This window comes from Phyllobates terribilis, unplaced genomic scaffold (assembly GCF_046119375.1).
Source record: "Phyllobates terribilis strain yellow unplaced genomic scaffold, ASM4611937v1 Scaffold_3__8_contigs__length_932513732, whole genome shotgun sequence".
Lineage (NCBI taxonomy): Eukaryota > Metazoa > Chordata > Amphibia > Anura > Dendrobatidae > Phyllobates > Phyllobates terribilis.
The window spans coordinates 860,419,725-860,440,737 of record NW_027362763.1 but is presented as its reverse complement, the minus strand read 5'-3'; the positions used below and the strand labels follow the sequence as shown (position 1 = coordinate 860,440,737).

At 47.4% G+C, this 21,013-nt stretch overlaps 1 pseudogene; it reads right to left on the bottom strand.

Moving 5' to 3' along the window:
• Positions 1–2,037: 2,037 nt before the first annotated feature.
• Positions 2,038–19,779, bottom strand: LOC141258637 (glutamate-rich WD repeat-containing protein 1-like; annotated as a pseudogene).
• Positions 19,780–21,013: the final 1,234 nt, after the last annotated feature.

The window sequence follows — 21,013 nt, the reverse complement described above, 5'->3', positions numbered from 1 at the left end:
GAAAATGGACCACACAATTTATTGTGTAGTCTCCCCTGAGTACACCAATACCACATATGTGGGAGTAAACTACTGTTTGGTCACACAGCCGGGCACGGAAGAGAAGGAGCGCCATTTTACTTTTGAAGCGCAAAATTGGCTAGAATAGATAGCGGACGCCATGTCACATTTGCAGAGCCCCTGATGTGCCTTAACAGTGGAAACTCCCAATATGTGGCCCCATTTTGGAAGCTATACCTCTCGAGGAATTCATCTAGAGGTGTAGTGAGTATTTTTAACCCTCAGGCAGCAATTGTATAACACTGGGCTGAGTAAATGAAAATTACAATTTTTTTCCACTGAAATGTTGCTTTTGGCCCTAAGTTTTTAATTTTCAAAAGGACTAGTAGGTGAAAACGGAATTTACAATTTTTTATGCAATTGCTCCTGAGTGCACCAATACCCCATGTATGAGGTTGAAAACTACTTTTGAGGCACAGTGCAAGGCTCAGAAGGGAAGGAGCGCCATATTGGAGTTCAGATTTTGTTATGGTTTCAGAGTGCAATGTCACACGGGCAGAGCCCCTGAGGTGCCAGAACAGCAGAACCCCCTATAAGTGACCCTATTTTACAAACTACACCTCTCAATGAATTCACCTAGGGGTGCAGTGATCGTATTGACACCACAGGTGTGTCACAGAACTTTATACCAATGGGCAGTGAAGAAAAAAATAATTATATTTTTACCACAAAAAGTTTGTTTTAGCCCCAGATTTTACATTTTCACACTGGGAAATGGGCAAAAATGGCACCAAAGTTTGTGACACAATTTCTGCCTAATGTGGTAACACCCCATATGTGGCTGTAGAGTACTGCTTAGCCATATGACCGGACTCGGGAGGGACGAAGCGCTATTTGCCTCCTGGAGCGCAGATTTTCCTAGAATAGTTTGCAGACTCCATATACAGAGCCCCTAAGAGCCAGAAGAGCAGAATCTCCCTCAAGTGACCCCATTTTAGAAATTACACCCCTCTGGGAATGTATCTATAGGTGTAGTGACAATTTTGACTCCATGAGTGTTTACCAAAAACAAGCAGCAGTGGAAGTTGCTGAGTGAAAATTGCATATCTGACATTGTAATGCCCAATATGTTGTAGTGCCCGCACATTGTAGTGCCCAGCTTTAACTTCTGGAGACATGTACTCGTAAATTAAAGGGAATCAGTCTGGTCATTTTTGAGTCCATTCAAATAGTATTCTGAAATAGCCCCAGAAAATGTATAGTTGCGCGATCCTGTAGCGAGTAATACGGCAGTCTGACAATCACCGATGCCGGTGCAAGGGGGTGAATATTAATTTCACATTTACATACACTTGACAAGCTGCTGCGCGACTATAAGTTTTTTGGGGCTTACAGCAACACAACGGGGCAATGTACAGCAATAAAAGTTATATATCCAGAAGGGGCTGCCCAAGCACTATTTCAGGTTACTGTTAGTATGGTATGCAAAAATGACCTGAGATTCCCTGTAAGCGGGTCTCATCGATACAGGTATGCAAAACATGTGGACACTAAATGAGATTCTGCAGATTTGTCAAAAACTTGGACAACCCCTTCAATGCATGTGGACATAATACATTAACCCATCTTTACATGTAGGGTCACTAAGGTTTTCAGTGCTTTCTTCTACATTGCAGATTTCTGTGAACATGATGCCACCAAGCGTGTCAGACTGATGAAGAATTCTAGTGAGGAGAAAATAGACTTCAAGCAATATATTTTAAGGTCATATTTGATCCAAAAGACTTCATAAAAACACACAATGTTTGTAAGCATCCAGCAGTACACGGCAGAGGACAGAAGGCAGACGCCTTCTTCATAGATAAATGTCAGCCACTGGGCTAAATCCCAACTAATTGTAAGTATTATAAAAAAAACACACCTATTTGTGGATTGTCAGTAAACCCACAGATGAGAGATCGGTTGTACCCGGCCGTCGTGTCATTTACACCATTGATTGCTTTACAGGTTGTCCATGGTGATGGGTGGTGAACGGCCTCACACACTGATGGTACGAAACACATTGAGACCAGACAAAGCTGTGCTGATGACGAGCCCCGGGCACTGCGGATGCCAGAGTAAATCCTTAATGTCCTTTTCGCCTTGGTGAACAAACAGCAGCTGTGGTGGGATGGCTTGTAGAGTAGGATCTTCTGTGTCACTGAGTTATCTGATCATCAGCACCGGCAGCGGCAAACACCCCGCTGTCTGTAGGATTCCACTCAACAGAGGTAATCGGGGCCGTGTGCTACTTAAACCGAGCCACACTGACTCCTTCTTTCTGGGAGGGGGATGGGGTAAAGGAAAAGAAACAACAACTTTAAGTCAAACAAATTCTGGTAATATTTTTGTTTTATAAAATGAAGCAAACCGATTAAAAAAAGGGGTTGTCTCAAGTGTAAAAGCAAGCGACTTTGCAATTAACTTATTAAAAGTCATCTTTTCTTAAGAAAGCAGCGATTTTTAATTTTATAGTGTACAGCTAGTTGCCAAAGTCACCAGCCACCCTCCAGTCTCAGAGTGGCCAGTTACCTAGGTAGGGTATATAAGCCACTTGCACTGCACTGCTCTGAAGTCGGCTGGATCAGGCCACGTTCTGTCCTCCATGCTCCAGAGGTAACGTTACCTCTGCTGGCAGCTATGAGAGCACAGTTCAGATCTGCAGAGAGACCAAGCAGCTGGTCCCAATTTTCAAATCTTCACGAGAGCATCAATCCTGGCTACAAATAAGCCGCGGCACGGGAAATGTGTGCTTAGATTAGGCTTCTGCTCAAAAATGATTGCTGAGGGTGAAAAAAAAGCTGTATCATCACACAGGCTTCGTTCTAAGAAAATGATATTTGCATGCTACAACCCCTTGAAGAATCCATTGAGAAGAGAAATAAAAAAAATCTGCAATCTCTAAAACACAATGTGGCAATGTAATAACCAAAAATGACCCATCTAATGAGTGATGCTAAGTGATCTCAAAGAATTGTCTTAGCCCATCAGCTAAAGACAAGGAGTCACATAATCATAAGACCCAATACACACTATGTTGTGTGCCAGCTGAAAATATATTGTATCTCAAAAAACTCCCAGCATATACTTTAAAAGTGTTTTCCACTTTCAGCAAAGTGGACACAAAACACTTGCATGTAAAATAAAGGCGGATGGTACTCGCCTCTCCGCCACTGTTCCGGTCTCTGTTTTGGCTGCAGTGGTGGCATCACGTCAACATTGTGCATCACCGCTCTGCTGATGTAGATAGTACGAGCCACTGAGTGCTATGATATAAACACAGTGTGAACGCACCCTTACTGAATGTCAGCAAGGAGTATCCAGCAATCATACTCACTTACTAATGATTACATTAATGATAATAATTTAAATCTGTCTTTTACAGTAGATACCAATAGGGACACGATTTCCTTTCTGGATATACAGCTGAGTGGAGATAGTTTGAATAGGAAAGTAGACTGTCAGCTTTTCCGCAAAAAAATCTCAGGAAATTCTATTTTGCATGCTTCCAGTCAACACCCACAACATGTAATCAGGAATATCCCCACGGGGGAATTTATCAGAGCTCGAAGGTGTTGTACTGATGACAGAAAATATAAGGAAGAATGTGACAATATTAAAAAGAGACTACAGCACAGGGGCTATAATCATAAAACCATTGAAAAAGCTGAAATAAAAGCTAATGTAAAAAGCAGAGATCAGTATCTACTCCAGTTAAAAAAATCAGACAGGAAAGATTTCTCTAAAGAAATGATCTTCTCCACCACATATCATAGCAATTATTATAAAGTAATTAATGTTGTTCGAAAACATCTACCATTATTAACCACTGACAGCACCCTTAGAGAAATTCTAAAAAATGGTTGTAAATTTGTTCCAAAAATATCCCTGACAATAGGAAATGTAATCTCCCCGAGTGAACTCAGAGAGAATCCAGGTAAAATAGGTCGCACATGGTTGTCCACTAAGGGCTCATTTAGATGTGGGCAGAAGTCATGTGGTTTATGCAAATTCATGATAAATAATAACAAGTCTGTCATAAGTAATGAGGGTCAAGTATTTAATCTGAAGACTTTCATGAACTGTGCTACTGACCACTGTGTTTATATCATTTTTTGCACGATATGCAGAAAACAATATGTGGGATCTACAAGCCGTAGTATAAGAAAAAGACTGTCTGAGCACATTTATGACATTAACAATGTCACTACCCGCAGTCTTTCAGGGGCTTCCAAACATTTTTTGTATGAACACAAGGGGGATTTAAGTAGCCTGCGAGTAAGTGCTTTGGAATTTGTTTCTGCTCCCCGGCGAGGTGGAGATAGGGTTAAATTACTCCAGATGACTGAAGCTCGATGGATTCTAAAACTAAACACCAGACAACCAGCAGGACTAAATCTAAAACATGAATTGATGTATCTATATATTAAAAAAGTTGGGACAAATTGAGGCATTTAATCAATGTAAATATTTATTTTTTTTTTCAAAAAAGGAGAAGGGGGGGGGGGGAGGAAATTTTTATTTTTTATTTTTTGTGATCAATCTAAGGGACTCTATAATCAATGGTATACAAAACAAAACATGCTTATTACGTTTTGTAATGATTTCTAGCCATTTTCATATGGTTTTAAAGTGGAGAGTTTTTTTTTTTTTTTGGAAAAGTATGCCCTTGAAATCAAATGTTAGAAAAATAATTTTTAGAAAATAGGTAATAATATCTTTAGAAGCTCTTATTGTTACATATATATTTAAATAGTGCATCAATTGTTTATTCAATGAATTCACATATATAAAAAACTTGGGTAAAAAGTGATCAAATAATTAGCGCATTACTAAGTGACAGTTCACATTGTAATATGTTTGTAGAGGATGAATGTACTACAGGGTTAAACTAGTGTTTAGATGACTGCTAGCTTTGAATTAGTGACTCTGATATCACAGCTGATTTTGGTGGGTGTTACCCTTGGCAGCTTTCCTTGACTGTTTTCCTTGAAAAGTGCAACATTTATTCAGTACTTTGTGCTATGACTAAGGGTCAAATATGATCCGAAACGTGTAAGCCTACACATGCTTTTATTTCTGTTGGAATTGTATTTTTTAACATTGGATTAAATAAAGGCTTTTTTTAATTTTTCTACATCGTGTGCTGGAAAACTATTTTTTACTTTCACTTACTATACATGTATATATGATGTAATAAGCCAAATGTCTACAGCCAGAGACTGACCTGAAACTGGCGCAAGTCCCAAGTCTTGAGGATGCCATCATCTCCGCCGCTGATGATAAAAGGCTCATGTTGGTTCCAGCTGATCACATTGACATCGCTGTCGTGGGCCAGGCTGGCCGTCAGCATGCACGCCTTGTTAGGAACCGCTCTGATGTCCCAAATACAGATCGAAGCACCGACTGAGAGTCGAAAACCTGTTAAGTACATTATCATTAGGAACTGAAAATATTCACCTGTGATTGTCATTTTAGATTTCTTATATGTATCAATTAAGAAAAAGGTTAATTATTATGGCAGGAAAACAAAATGAGACTTTCTCTTTATTTTAAGCTAATACTTGACCTGATTATACAATTCTGTGGGCAGAAGGGGTCCCTTTACTGCCAAACAAGACATCACTACACAAATGAGAACACTGCTATATGGGTATATCAAGGAAGAATAGCTCAATGTTAAAGGAGTTGTCTTCTACTAATAAACACTTCAAAATGTGCTAATGACGATTCTACAGACACAAAACATCACCTGCCGGACCCCCGCCGCTCATCCATAGCTTTACTAGTTTCCCCTGGCGGTCACTTGACTTCCTTTTCCAACGGAGGGTTTGGTGATTGGCTAGGAGACCATATTTTCTAGCCAAGACACTGACTTACTGCAGCGGTTACCTGACTTTACTTCTTCCTTCTAGAAGAGAACGTCAGGAGACCATGTAACACCCTGACAGTGGTAAGGAGGAGAGGCAAGGATTGGTAGTTTTCTTTTGTTTAGTTTAGCAACGGCATGGGCTCATTTTAGATTGTTTATAAGCAGTGGAGAACCCCTTTAAATCCTGATAAACCCCATGAGATATCTCAATGTGAAGTTAATTAGTTGATAAGCAGAACGGAGTGTGACCAGATCTACAGGATGGAAAGTATTCTTCCTCTCATATCAGAAGTCTCGCTGACCTGAGATGTTGAGGGATATATTGCACCATCACTGCCCTGTGTTACAGCTCTGTGTGTTACTGTAGTAGTGGGGAAGGACGTAGCTTACCTATAGCACTGAAAGAGTTAAAAAGAGAATGTTCCCAATAGTTAGATCTCTCTGGGCTGCAGTTAGGTCCAGTTAAGGGGTTAACTGTGATAATCCAGCCCAGTAGAGTAAAAGGGGAACCCAGTTCTTTGGCTAGGCATAAGATGTGAATAGATGCCTTGATGGCAATGTCTCCTTGTGGGCTGTAGTATTGGTAACCAGCCACAAGATGCCACTGTCCCGGGTACAGATGACAGGATGAGTCTGTCAGTAGTGTTACAGACAGTGAAGAGGGTTAACTGTGTGTGAGGATAGCCCATAGAGGGTGGGCACTTTAGGAAACCTGTTGGTGAGTTTCCGGAAAGATTCAGTGAGAGGTTGGACAGAGAACTGTATGGGCAGTCTAAGTATAGTGGCTGCTAGGGCAGATGGGAGCCACATACCCCAGACAGTAGGATCACCAGAGTGAAGATTCCCTGCGCAAGAGTCCCATTAGTTGGCCGGAGAAACTCAACAGAGGTATAGAGGACCTGGGGCATATTCTGTCTGCAGGCTGCTAAAGAAGCTAGGACTCAAGTCTAGGACGTGGGGAGCAATAGGATCCGGATATACTGTCACTGGGGAGGAAGATTCTCTAGGGCTAGAGAATAGAGTCACATAGATGCTTTACTTAAAGAGGGAACCAGGGCTGAAGTTGTTTCCAGTACCTGTGAGAGAGATGACAACCCGTTGGGCCTTATCCATTATATCTGCCTGTAAATATTATACATATTCCTCTTCCCCAAGTAAAGTCCCAGTTATGATTAAGAACCTCGTGTCCTCTGAATTTATTGCTGCCCTGGTCCCAGAAGAGAAATGCCTGGAAACAGCCGTGACCGGATGGTCTGAAGTAAGTGGAGAACACCATATACACTGCAGCATATCAGAGGGAGGACACACCTTGTCTGTAGGGTGCCATGGTGAGCAGGGGCCACAGCTCGCCAACGACTACCTCACTGGGGCACCTTACATTTAGCGTAGTCGGCAGGATGCGAGCTCCTCGCATGAAGAAAACGGGGAAGAGTCAACGCAGAACACTGAAGAGAAAGTGTTGGAAGGCATGCGGCCCAAGATGGCAGCCCGAAGCATGGATTCCAAGATGGCGACAATGGCAGTAAAGTATAGAAGAAGTGGAGTGCACGGTGCCGGAGAGCGTGAAAAGATGTCCAGCCCCTACGAGTTCCGGTCCAGAGAAGGATGGGCCCAGCGGTGAAGATTCTTCCCAGGATGGGAAGTACAGTAAAGAAGAGGGCGCGGTGCAGAGTCAAGGCCGGCCCAGTGAGTATCAGCGCTCCAAGAAAAGGGGCGCAGGTGAAGGCGGAGCTGCCGGGAGTGACGTGGTGGTCGCGTCAGAAGCCCGGCCCAGAAAGAGGAGGAGTCGGACGCGCAGGATGCGCGTCACCGGTAAGCGACCAGTGCCATTTTCTATCCAGCGCACAAGGAGAAGGAGATGCAGCAGTGGACGCTCCAGAAGGATGGCAGCCGGAGGATCCGAAAGCTTGATGGACATGAGTGATGAGGAAGATATCCTTGAGATCACTACCCCAGGAGCCGCAGCTGGAACCCATTTACCCGCGGGCGCTGTCCGTGAAATCATGCCACTACCACCGGTGGCTGTCCAGAGGTCCACCAGGCCTCAGCCCGAGGTAGGCCTGCTCATCCACGAGCTATGAGTGTGGTGCTGGAGCAGGATGCTGGAAGATGCTCCCCCCTCGACGGAGGGTGAAAAACATCCCGGTAGAGCCGAAGCAGCAGCCGCAGCATGTCCTGGTGAAGGTGAGCAGCGTATACCCTTGTGGCTGGTCCCGCTCGTGATGCCCATAGCAACAACCCCCGGGGTGGCGGTAGATACTCCCAGGCCCGAAGGTGGTGCGATGGAGGCGAGGCCCCCAAAGAGAAAAGTCGCACACATCAACTGGTGGCAGATGGTGATGGAGGCCCTAAACACACCTTCAGCGAAGCGCCACTCCGAGCCTAGTCACATACGGTTGACAATGCGCAATCCCCCAATGACGCCATGGGAGCAGCGACAGTGGACCAATACTTTCTCACGAGGCTGGCTGGTAGGGGCCAATGCGGTGCAGAGAAAGTCGGTGGAAGGTTCCCAGACCCGGGGGCGGGTGACGGATGTAACGCTCGCGCCCTGACTGACGTGAGCGTGGTTAGTGGTCCCACTGGGCCACGAACCAAGGAGTGTTTGGTGGGGCGTGACTAGGGGCCTCGCCAGATCCGACCATGAACACACGGCGGCTTAATCGACTCCATGGTCCGAGGAGGGACGTGGGAGGTGGCCCAGGTGCTACTCCAGGTCAGACCCCGATCACAGCTGTTGACCCACACCAGGGAACGGGCAGGTTTGGCTGGTATGTAGACAGGCAGGTACTGTCAGGCACGGCTGGTATGCAGACAGGCGGGTACAGACAGGTACTGTTGGTATGCAAACAAGCGGGTACTGGCAGGCACGGCTGGTATACTGACAGGCCGGTACTGGCAGGTAGGAATACAGGCTGGATAGGGACAGTACAGACTGGGATACAGGAACAGAGCAGCAGGTGTGGTGGACAAGCAGAGCAGAGCCGCAGGCACAGAGGACAAGCAGAGCAGAACCGCGGGTGCGGAGGACAAGCAGAGCAAAGCAGAACCACAGGCACAGAGGACAAGCAGAGCAGAGCAGAGTAGAACCGCAGGCGCGGAGGACAAGCGGAGCAGAGCAAAGCAGAACCGCAGGCGCGGAGGACAAGCGGAGCGGAGCAGAACCGCAGGTGCGGAGGACAAGCGGAGCAGAGCAGAACCGCAGGCTCGGAGGATAATCGGAGCAGAGCAGAGCAGAACCGGAGGCGCGGAGGACAAGCGGAGCAGAGCAGAGCGGAACCGCAGGCGTGAAGGACAAGCGGAGCAGAGCAGAGTGGAACCGCAGGTGCGGAGGACAAGCGGAGCAGAGCAGAACCGCAGGTGCGGAGGACAAGCGGAGCAGAGCAGAGCGGAACCGCAGGTGCAGGCAGACAGGACAGGGCTCTGTTCACATGGAACAGACTGGGAAACACAGGAAGATAGCAAGAACACAGGAGGTAGAAACGGAGGCAGGGAAACGGGACAAGCAGAACCAGATACACAAAAGGTACTTGCAATGAAGTATCGAGTGGACACAAAACTCACAAACAGAAGTACAGAGACAACGAGTTGGAGTTAGGTACTGGTTCAGACACTGCAGGAAAAGGGAAGGAACGGACAGAGAGACAAACAGATAACAGGCTAGTAGACAGTTCAGACAGGAACTTACACTGGAACGAGATACAGGAATGAGCCTGGGTATTCAGCCCCCAGGGTGACAGGAATAGACTAGAAGTCACAGATACAGGTATCGGGCCTGGGTACTCAGCCCCCAGGGTGGCGGAAACAGACAAGATACACCTTCCCTTGAGAAAGCTGGACGTGTTCCCTGCGAAAAGTGCGTCGGGAGGGAGAGGCACTAGTCCTTCCTACCACCTGGTGGGGCACATTTTTATACTTTGAGGTAATGATTTTGTTGATATACATGGATGTTCATGGGGTACTTAGGGGGATTGATTATGATAAGGCACAGCTATATCATTGAGCTGTAGGCTCTAGGAGACGAGCATTACTGCCTATATGATTGCACTATATCATGCTTTACAATATTGTTTATATATTTATCTCTTGTGATATACTACTGTTCCTCTCCATCTATCCCTATCGAGTCCCATGAATTCTGATAAACGCAGGATTGATTGATCGATTCTCTACGTCTATGTGTCCCTGCTGCTTTTCGGTATTGCCATTCTTTTGTACACACATCCCTTGCACTTGCAGACTTTTAAATGTGTATTTTTTGTATCAATAAAGTTGTTATATTTTTGTACCAACCGTTAAGACTTCATTTCCCCCTTTTTTGTATTCTATGCGTTTGAAGTGGTTGTTTCAGTGCAACCCATCTGCAATTTTTTGTAGAGGTCTGTCCACTGAATATGTTTCTGAGACTTGTGGTTCTAAGATACAGGACAGGACCTGGCAACTCAGTTGCACAGAACACACTGAAAGAAAGTGTCGCTCAGGCACCTCCCATAGGGTGGGGGAGGTTTAAGTATCCAGTGACTCACAGCAATAGGCTGGGGACGCATTAGGACTGTGCACACTGTAACTTTAAGAATCAGGAAGTAACAGCTCCGCCGCCCTAAGCCAGCAGACAAGAGACATGCACACAGCAAGTAAAGGAGTATAGTGCACAGCCTGGACTGATAGGTAAGTTGGCGGTCTTGAATGGCGGGAGATGGTAAGCCAGGCCAGCACGCCGCCAGGGATGTTACAACGGAGTTCAACTTGATAAAAGGCTACGGGTTCCTGGAAGAAGAGTGGACAGGTGACGAGGTATTCTTTAGTCGAGACATTGTCAAATGAAGCTACCTGCCTGGTCTTCTTCACAACCTGCACGTGAGAGACATAGCTTACTTCGTAAAGTGCGAGTGTATCCGGGGGAGGTGCGTGGCTGCTCTTACTCGCTACTACGAGTGGGAAGATATCCTCGAGAGGGATGAGGAGGTCTTCCAACGAAGAGCCAGGAGAGAGGCTCTACAGCGTTGGGCTAGGGAAGCCCCCAAGGGATTCCTACCCCAGCCCAAAGCAGGTAGTCCTCAGGAGGAGGAACAGAGGAGGCGCCGATGGGAGGAGTCTGAAAATGAAGAGGAGAAAGACTTCACGAGCTGCTGGGAAGCTGACTCTCCTAGTGAGGCGCACACTGCCAGCTTCCCACCAAAACACCCGGAGGGGGCTGAGGGATCTGGTCAGGGGACTGCTGGGAGCTCACAAGCTGGTACCAGTCACGTGGTCTGCAATTTCAAAGTCACCAGCTATGGCCCTACTCAAGTCGGCTGCGGCAGCGCTAAGTCCTCGGATGAGGACCCTGGGCCCAGCAGGTACCCTGATCAGACTTGGAGGTGGAAGAAACCACCTTCATCTGCCACTTGGGCAGCCTTTATGAAGGAGCGGAGGGAGGCCCAGAAGAAGTGAGCACTTCTACCAAAAGGTCCGTTGACCTTCCTGCTTCTTTAAAAATAGGACCCACTGTGATGGTTCCTGCCAGGGACTATTTCCCAATGAGGGCAGTTCCCTACCTCCCAGGCCAAGTAGGCCTCAAGCAGCATTGAGTTGGATGCCTATGTGAGCTGCTCTCTTTTAGTTTTACTTCTATTTTTATTTCTGTTGCGCCTGTTGCACCTTTTTCTGCTGGAATTTGCAGCGCTGAGGCACACCTTGAGGATGGATATCCTCTAATCCTAAGAGACTTGCGGCCTAGCGGGAAGAACCGGTGACCCCTGCTAAGGCCAAAAAGAAAGAGACTCATGGGACGTTCCCTGTGACCGTGTGCCTCAGAATGCAGCCCTTGAAGGAGATTGAGGGCTATTGGTGTGTTGACCTGTCTTAATAATATGGACATGGACACTGTGTTTCCGGGGTCCTTACCAAGAAGGACCGGTACTTCTGAACAATGTTGAATGTTATGACAATGGACTGTCTGAATTGCTGTTCCGGGGTCCTTAACCGAGAAGGGCCGGTCTCCACACAAGAAGAAGCCTTCAGAACCAGTCTTGTACTAAAATGTTTTAGTAATGTGATAAGTGTAATGCACATGCCCGGACTGACTGGCGTGTGCGTGTTTAGTGGTTCCACTGTGCCATGAACCGGAGAGTGCCTGGAGGGGCGTAACTAAGTATCTGCCCGATCCGACCAAGGTCGCACGACGGCATACGACGCCAGTGCACCAGGGAGGAACCGAGCAGAGGGACCAGGGTCTACTCCAGGTCAGACTCCGGACACGGCTGTTGACCCACACCGGGGAATACAGGAACAGGCAGACTAGAGCGCAGGCTGGGTAGAGTCCAGTACAGACTGGGAGACAAATTCGGAGCCGCAGATGCGGTAAACAAACAGAGTAAAGCGAAACCGCAGGTGCGGTAGTCAAGGCCGAGCAGAGCAGAACCGCAGACGAGGTAGACAAGGCAGAGCAGAGCAGAACCGCAGAAGCGGTAGACAAGGCTGAGCAGAGCAGAACCGCAGACGCGGTAGACAAGGCAGAGCAGAGCAGAACCGCAGACGCGGTAGACAAGGCTGAGCAGAGCAAAACCGCAGACGCGGTAGACAAGGCTGAGCAGAGCGAAACCGCAGATGCGGTAGACAAAGCTGAGCAAAGCGAAACCGCAGACGCGGTGGACAGGGCTGAGCAAAGCGAAACCGCAGACGCGGTGGACAGGGCTGAGCAAAGCGAAACCGCAGACGCGGTGGACAGGGCTGAGCAAAGCGAAACCGCAGACGCGGTGGACAGGGCTGAGAAAAGCGAAACCGCAGACGCGGTGGACAGGGCTGAGCAAAGCGAAACCGCAGACGCGGTGGACAGGGCTGAGCAAAGCGAAACCTCAGACGCGGTGGACAGGGTTGAGCAAAGCGAAACCGCAGACACGGTGGACAGGGCTGAGCAAAGCGAAACCGCAGACGCGGTGGACAGGGCTGAGCAAAGCGAAACCGCAGACGCGGTGGACAGGGCTGAGCAAAGCGAAACCGCAGACGCGGTGGACAGGGCTGAGCAAAGCGAAACCGCAGACGCGGTGGACAGGGCTGAGCAAAGCGAAACCGCAGACGCGGTGGACAGGGCTGAGCAAAGCGAAACCGCAGACGCGGTGGACAGGGCTGAGCAAAGCGAAACCGCAGACGCGGTGGACAGGGCTGAGCAAAGCGAAACCGCAGACGCGGTGGACAGGGCTGAGCAAAGCGAAACCGCAGACGCGGTGGACAGGGCTGAGCAGGCAAGAACCGCTGAAGCGGCAAGCAAGGCAGAGCGGAGGGGACAGGGCTCTGTTCACACGGAACAGACTGGAAGGGAAAGGCAGAACCAGGTACACACAGGATACTTGCAATGAAGTAGCGAGTGGACTCTAAACTCACAAACGGGAGTACAGAGACAACGAGTAGGAGATAGGTACGGGATCAGATTCTGTAAGAAAAGGGAAGGTACGGACATGGAGAAAAACAGGTAACAGGCTAGGAGAGTATACAGACAAGAACAGGCAAGATACAGGAACAGGTCTAGGTATGCGGCCCCTAGAAGGCGAAAAGAACAGGCTAGGAGCGTGTTCACACTGGCCTGGAAATACAGCCTCCAGGATAGGCAGACGACAACAGGCTAGAGAGCGTGTACAGACTGCAGGTTAGAGTACACAGGTAGGACACAGTACAGACACGGGAACAGATACTGCAAGACAGGTAACATACACAGGACCTGGCATGTCAGAGACAAGAAGCCAACTGACAGGGCAAGATGCTCAGGCATGGGTTAATTGGAGCAGCTGGTTTAAATACCAGGTGACAGACAGCAATAGGCTGAGGACGCACAAGGGGTGTGCCTGCAGCAGGTACAAAAAGCAGGAAGTGATCGGGCGCCGCCCTTAAGCAGCAGAAACAGAGGCAAACAGACAGCATGGAGGGAAGCCAGAGAGACATTCTGGATTGGAGATCAAGTGCGCGCTCTTGCACAGTGGGAGATGGACCACTATGCAAGGACGCCGCCAGGTATGTTACAATAAGATATATAAATGTTGATTTGTGATTGATTGCCTAGTATGGTTGAGGACGACCATCATTAAAGTGTGGGGGAATGTAGTAGTAGGGAACAAAGTGCTTCCCTATAGCACTGAAAGACTCAAAAAGAGAATGTTTCCAATAGTTAGATCTCTCTGGGCTGCAGTTAGGTCCAGTTAAGGGGTTAGCTGTGATAAACCAGCCCAGTAGAGTAAAAGGGGAACCCAGTGCTTTAGCTAGGCATAAGATGTGAATAGATGCCTTGATGGCAATATGTCTCCTTATGGGCTGAGCAGGGGCCACAGCTCGCCCACGACTACCTCGCTGGGGCACCTTACATTACCACAGTTGACGATTCATTTTTTGAGAAATATGATGCAATAATTGGAATACAATTTTCATTCCAATATTAAATACATACCTATAGTTATAGATTGTACTAACAAGTCAGACACAGAGCAGTAAGTGCAGAAGTCTGTTTACGGTGGCTTCGGTTGGTGACCACTGCAGGTCCTCCACAGACTTCGTGTGACCAGTGAATGGCCTTTGGTCCACATGCCAGGACCCTCCTTCTTTAGGGTTCCACACATGAATGTTCTTGTTACAATCACCAGTAATCAATCAGCCTGGAGAAGAAAAGCACAAGAAATGTTAAAACAGCAGTAAAAATTAGGACGCCCAGAGTCAATGTTTGGTTACTGTAACCGTTAGTAACAGATACGTCAGGTACGGGCTCGTTTATATGTACGTCCATCTCTTAACTGCTATCTTTGGAGACCAGTCCACGGCAAATCCCTCAGTCATATGACCAGAGAAAGAAAAGATGGGTTTGTCTTTGCTTGTTCTTCGGTTAGAAACGCCGCTAACATCTGAGAGCCAGACACTGCCGCCAGTTGCTTTTGGAGATCATAGATTTCTACTTGACCTTTTTCTGACCAAACAGCGGCCACCGGAGTGTCCATAAGTGTAGAGACCTGAGAACATATCAAAAGTACAGGTGGCATCACCAGATACAAGTTCTGTCCTGTAAGGTGACTTGTCTGATGAGTGATTCCACAGTGTGAACAATGTAATGCGCTCTCCTATAGCAAGCTATGAAAATAACCTTTCATGTACCAAACAGAAAAAAAAAAAAAAAAAAAAAAATCTCCAGAATACAAAAGATCAATCGTGATTTTACAGTTTTGGAAACATCAAACAGATTATTCCAGAAATCCAAAACCTAGGATAAAAACAAAATGAGCAAATACCCTGTGGTAAGCAAATAGTAACAGTTTATGTAAAATAGCATATGGGACTTGGTTCACACTACTTTGTTCAAAAAGCATAAAAACCATCCCACCGCGACAATGTGTGCACAACCAAGATGGTCCTAACTCTAGCATTAAACCACTCTATGTGCCATCAAGCCTTAATGGACAGGACAGAGCACGACCCAGACCTGACTGTTTTACACCTGCCTGGGGAAAGCAATATAGACTAAATGCACACCCAAAATGGGAGAGCCACTACCCTGTATGTATAAAGTACAAAAAAACTAAATCAAAGCCAAAGAAATGAGCCGAACACATGTTAGTATCAGTGCAACGTGTAGGTACACATTCACACTGTGGCAGTTAACAAACACAGCCTAGGATAAAAACAAAAAGCTTTCCCCAGTCATGTGCAAAACAGTCAGTCCTGGGTTCCGCTGTGCCCCATCTATTGAGGCCGGCTGGCACATAGAGAGGTTTAATACTAGAGATCGGGACCATCCTCATAGGCTACACCTTGTTGTGGTGGGGTGGCTTTTACACTCCTTTTTAGATCAAAATAGTGTCAACTAAGTCCCCAATATTGTAGCGTCGGCGTCCCTGCCCTCTGCTAGGCAGGGACGCTGTTCCCCTCACCTCTCTGCTCCGAGCCTGGCGTCCTCCTCCCGCTATGCTGGCAGCGCGCGCTCCTTCCCGGCCACTGTGCTTAGGGCACGCGCGCGCTTCCTTCCTCTTAAAGGGGCCGCGCGCGCCGTCCTAAGGAGTCCCCGGCCAATGGCCGGAGGACTTCACCATATATAAGGCACCTCCTCCAAAATGGAGGTGCCCGAGCAATGTTGTTGCACTGTTCACTACTCTGCTTCAGCCCTCAGGTCCCGTTGCCAGTTACCTGCCTGATTCCTGCCAGAGTCCTGCCAGTTTGCTGTCTGTTTCCTGCCTGATATTCCTGCTACCTGCCTGCTAGCCTGAGGTCCGACGGTCTGCCTTACTACTCCTGTCAGTCTGTCTAAGGACCAGCTTGCCCGCTCACCTGGGAGCGCACATCAACTACCTGCCTGCTTGCCTGAGGTCCGACGGTCTGCCTTCCAACTCTTGTCAGTCTGTCTATGGACCAGCTTGCCCGCTCACCTGGGAGCGCACATCTGCTACCTGCCTGCTAGCCTACCTGGAGGCTCTGCCGTCGCGTGCTGTGACCACCTGCCGTCCAGTGACTCCTGCCCGCTCACCTGGGAGCGCTCATCTGCTGCCTGTCTGCTAGCCTACCTGGAGGCTCTGCCGTCACGTGCTGTGACCACCCGCCTGTCCAGAGACTTCTGCCCGCTCACCTGGGAGCGCTCATCTGCCGCCTGTCTGTTGGTCTTCCTGGAGGCTCCGCCGTCACATGCTGTGACCACCCGTTCATCCAGAGACTGCCCCGGTCACTTGCCGTGACCTCCTGCCCGTTCATCCAGAGACTGCCCCGGTCACTTGCCGTGACCTCCTGCCCGTTCATCCAGAGACTGCCCTGGTCACTTGCCGTGACCTCCTGCCCGTTCATCCAGAGACTGCCCCGGTCACTTGCCGTGACCTCCTGCCCGTTCATCCAGAGACTGCCCCGGTCACTTGCCGTGACCTCCTGCCCGTTCATCCAGAGACTGCCCCGGTCACTTGCCGTGACCTCCTGTCCGTTCATTCTGAGACTGTCCCAGTCACCTGCTGTGACTGCCTGCTCGTCTACCCTGGTCGCCACCCGCTCCCTTACAAGGACCGCCCCCTTGTATAGTAGCTCAGAGGTTCCGCCTCCCAGACCCGTTACAAATATTATTTACATGTTCTATTACTATTTGCTTACAGCAGGGTATTTGCTCATTAGTTTTTATTCTAGGTTCTGTTATCTAACGGCCACAGTGTGAACGTGCTCCTACACAATGCAATTACAGGTGTTTCTCACAAAATTAGAATATCATAAAAAATGTAATTTATTTCAGTTTTTCAATACAAAAAGTGAAATTCATATATTATATAGAGTCATTACAAACAGAGTGATCTATTTCAAGTTTTTATTTCTGTTAATGTTGATGATTATGGATTACATCCAATGAAAACACAAAATTCATTATCTCAGTAAATTAGAATAATTAACAAAAAACACCTGCAAAGGCTTCCTAAGCGTTTAAAAAGGTCCCTTAGTCTGTTTCAGTAGGCCTCACAATCATGGGGAAGACTACTGACTTGAAAGATATCCAGAAGGCAGTCATTGACACACTCCACAAATAGGTTAAGCCATAAAAGGTCATTGCTAAAGAAGATGGCTGTTCACAGAGTGCTGTATCCAAGCATATTAATGGAAAGTTGAGTGGAAGGAAAAAGTGTGGTAAAAAAGGTGCACAAGCAAACGGGATAACCGCAGCCTTGAAAGGATTGTTAAGAAAAGACCATTCAAAAATTTGGGGGAGATTCACAGTGAGTGGACTGCTGCTGGAGTCATTGCTACAAGAGCCACCACACACAGACGTATCCAGGACATGGGTTACAAGTGTCACATTCCTTGTGTCAAGCCACTCACGACCAATAGACAACGCCAGAAGCACCTTACCTGGGCCAAGGAGAAAAATATCTGGACTGTTGCTCAGTGGTCCGAGGTATTGTTTTTAGATGAAAGTAAATTTTGCATTTCTTTTGGAAATCAAGGTCCCGGAGTCTGGAGGAAGAGTGGAGAGGCCACAATCCAAGCTGCTTGAGGTCTAGTGTGAAGTTTCCACAATCAGCGATGGTTTGGGGAGCCATGTCATCTGCTTGTATAGGTCCAATGTGTTTTATCAAGACAAAAGTGCAGCCCTCTACCAGGAAATTTTAGAGCACTTTATGCTTCCCTCTGCCGACAAGCTTTTTGGAGATGGAAATGTCATTCACCAGCAGGACTTGGCACCTGTCCACACTGCCAAAAGTACCAATACCTGGTTTACAAACAACAGTATCACTGTGCCTGATTGACCAGCAAACTCGCTTGACCTGAACCCCATAGAGAATCTATAGGGTATTGTCAAGAGGAAGATGAGAGACACCAGACCCAACAATGCAGACGAGCTGAAGGCTGCTATCAAAGCAACCTGGGCTTCCATAACATCTCAGCAGTGCCACAGGCTGATCGCCTCCACGCCACGCCGCATTGATGCAGTAATTGATGCAAAAGGAGCCCCGACCAAGTATTGAGGGCATTTACTGAACATACATTTCAGTAGGCCAACATTTCAGATTTTAAAACCAGTTTTCAAGCTTTTTTTTTTATAAAGTATTCTAATTTACTCAGATAATGACGTTTATGTGTTCATTGGCTGTAAGCCATAATCATCAACATTAACAGAAATAAACACTTGAAATAGATCACTCTGTTTGTAATGACTCTATATATTATGAGTTTCACTTTTTGTATTGAAGAACTGAAATAAATTACATTTTTGAGGATATTCGAATTTTGTGAGAAGCACTTGTATATTAACATGTACTTCATCTCATTTCTTTGGATTTATTCCCGAAATCCAGTGGCAATATCACAACTAGTGTAACTAGTAATCTGAGTGCTTTTTATATTCTAGCTGTGGTTTTGGTATCTTTTTTTTGCATGTCATGCTTTAAATAAAACCACAGTACTCTTCTTTTAAAAACTTCCCTCAGTAACCTCATTTCGATAGTCATGGGTGGAGCTTCTTTTTTTAAATGCATTTCCTCTATGAAAATGCAATAAAAATATATAGGCATTTTTTAATCGGCAGAAGTTTCTCATGTCATTCAAGTCTATGGGGAAAATCAGCTAATAAAGACACATTTACTGCAGAAGAAATTGATGTGTTGAGATTGACAGTGGGCAGAAGATTTATAGAAATTCCACACATTGGGCTGGAACTGTAACAAGCTGCGTTTGAGCACAAAATGTATATAGTGGAAAAAACGCACCAAATGCTCATTATAGGAATTTAGCCTAAATGAGTGAAAAATCTTACAGGCAGTAAAAAGGTTATAGGGATATCACATTCAAACAAGCCCTTTTTCACCACTTGACATTTTCTTAAAGGGATTGTCCAGGATTAGGAAAACATTGCCTTTCATCTAGTATTGCAGCTCAGCTCTACTGAAATGAATGAAACAGAGTTACAATACTACACACGGCTTGTGGACAGGAGTGGTGCTGTGCCTGGAGGTAAAGAGCCCTATTTTTCTAATTCTGGACCACCCCTTTAAAGTAAGCTCATGCTAAAAAAAATGAATGCAAAAGGAAATGCATTTATCCAAATTCTGTTAAACCCTTCATAGTGTGGAACCATAGCCAACTCTAACTGCGGCTTCCGTTCTTCTTCCTCCTCTTCATCTTCAGTTTCGCTGCTTTCAGAATCAGACTTGCCCTTCTCTTTGCTGGTGCAAATTGTGCATCTTCATCACTAGTATCCTGAACAACACAAGAGCACAGTAGTAAATTATTACAAGAAAACAATCCCTCTAGTTATCATTGCCTCTACACAGGGGCGGGCTGGGCCGGGTGGCAGAGGGGCAAATGCCCCCCCCGGCTAGTCCTCCAGCAGAGGTTTTGGGCCGCTCGACCGTCAGCAATTGCCTGAATACGGCCGGGGCCACTCTCCTCTGCATGCGTCCTTCCATCTGATGGGAGGGCACGCATCGAGGAATTCAGCCGCAGCGCTAGTGAAAGGGGGATGACGCACGTGCTAACAAGGATGAGATGATGGCCCGCGGGCCAACAGGTAGGGATCAGCGTTGGAATGGCTGAAGTTAGTATTTATTTTTTTAATCTGGGGCCATGTATACAGTATGGAGCACTATGCGGGGCCATGTATGTATACAGTACGGAGCACTATGCGGGGCCATGTATACAGTACGGAACACTATGCGGGGCCATGTATACAATATGGAGCACTATGCAGGGCCGTGTATACAGTACGGAGCAGTATGCGCGGGCCGTGTATACAGTACGGAGCACTATGCGGGGCCATGTATACAGTATGGAGCACTATGAGGGGCCATGAATACAGTACGGAGCACTATGCGGGGCAATGTATACAGTACGGAGCACTATGCGGAGCCATGAATACAGTACGGAGCACTATGCGGGGCCATGAATACAGTACGGAGCACTATGCGGGGCCATGTATACAGTACGGAGCACTATGCGGGGCCATGAATACAGTACGGAGCACTATGCGGGGCCATGTATACAGTACGGAGCACTATGCGGGGGACGTGTATACAGTACGGAGCACTATGCGGGGCCATGAATACAGTACGGAGCACTATGCGGGGCCATGTATACAGTACGGAGCAGTATGCGCGGGCCGTCTATACAGCACGGTGCACTATGCGGGGCCGTGTATACAGTACGGAGCACTATGCAGGGCCATGAATATAGTAGTACGGAGCACTATGCGGGGGCCGTGTATACAGTACGGAGCACTATGCGAGGGACGTGTATACAGTACGGAGCACTATGCTGGGCCATACTTCCATACGGAGCACTATGCAGGGTCATGTATACAGTAGTACGGAGCACTATGCGGGGCCATGCATACAGTACGGAGCACTATGCGGGGCCATGTATACAGTATGGAGCACTATGCAGGGCCATGCATACAGTACGGAGCACTATGAGGGGCCATGTATACAGTACGGAGCACTATGCGGGGCCATGTATACAGTACGGAGCAGTATGCGCGGGCCGTCAATATAGCACGGTGCACTATGCGGGGCCGTGTATACAGTACGGAGCACTATGCGGGGCCATGAATATAGCAGTACGGAGCACTATGCGGGGCCATGTATACAGTATGGAGCAGTATGCGCGGGCCGTCTATACAGCACGGTGCACTAT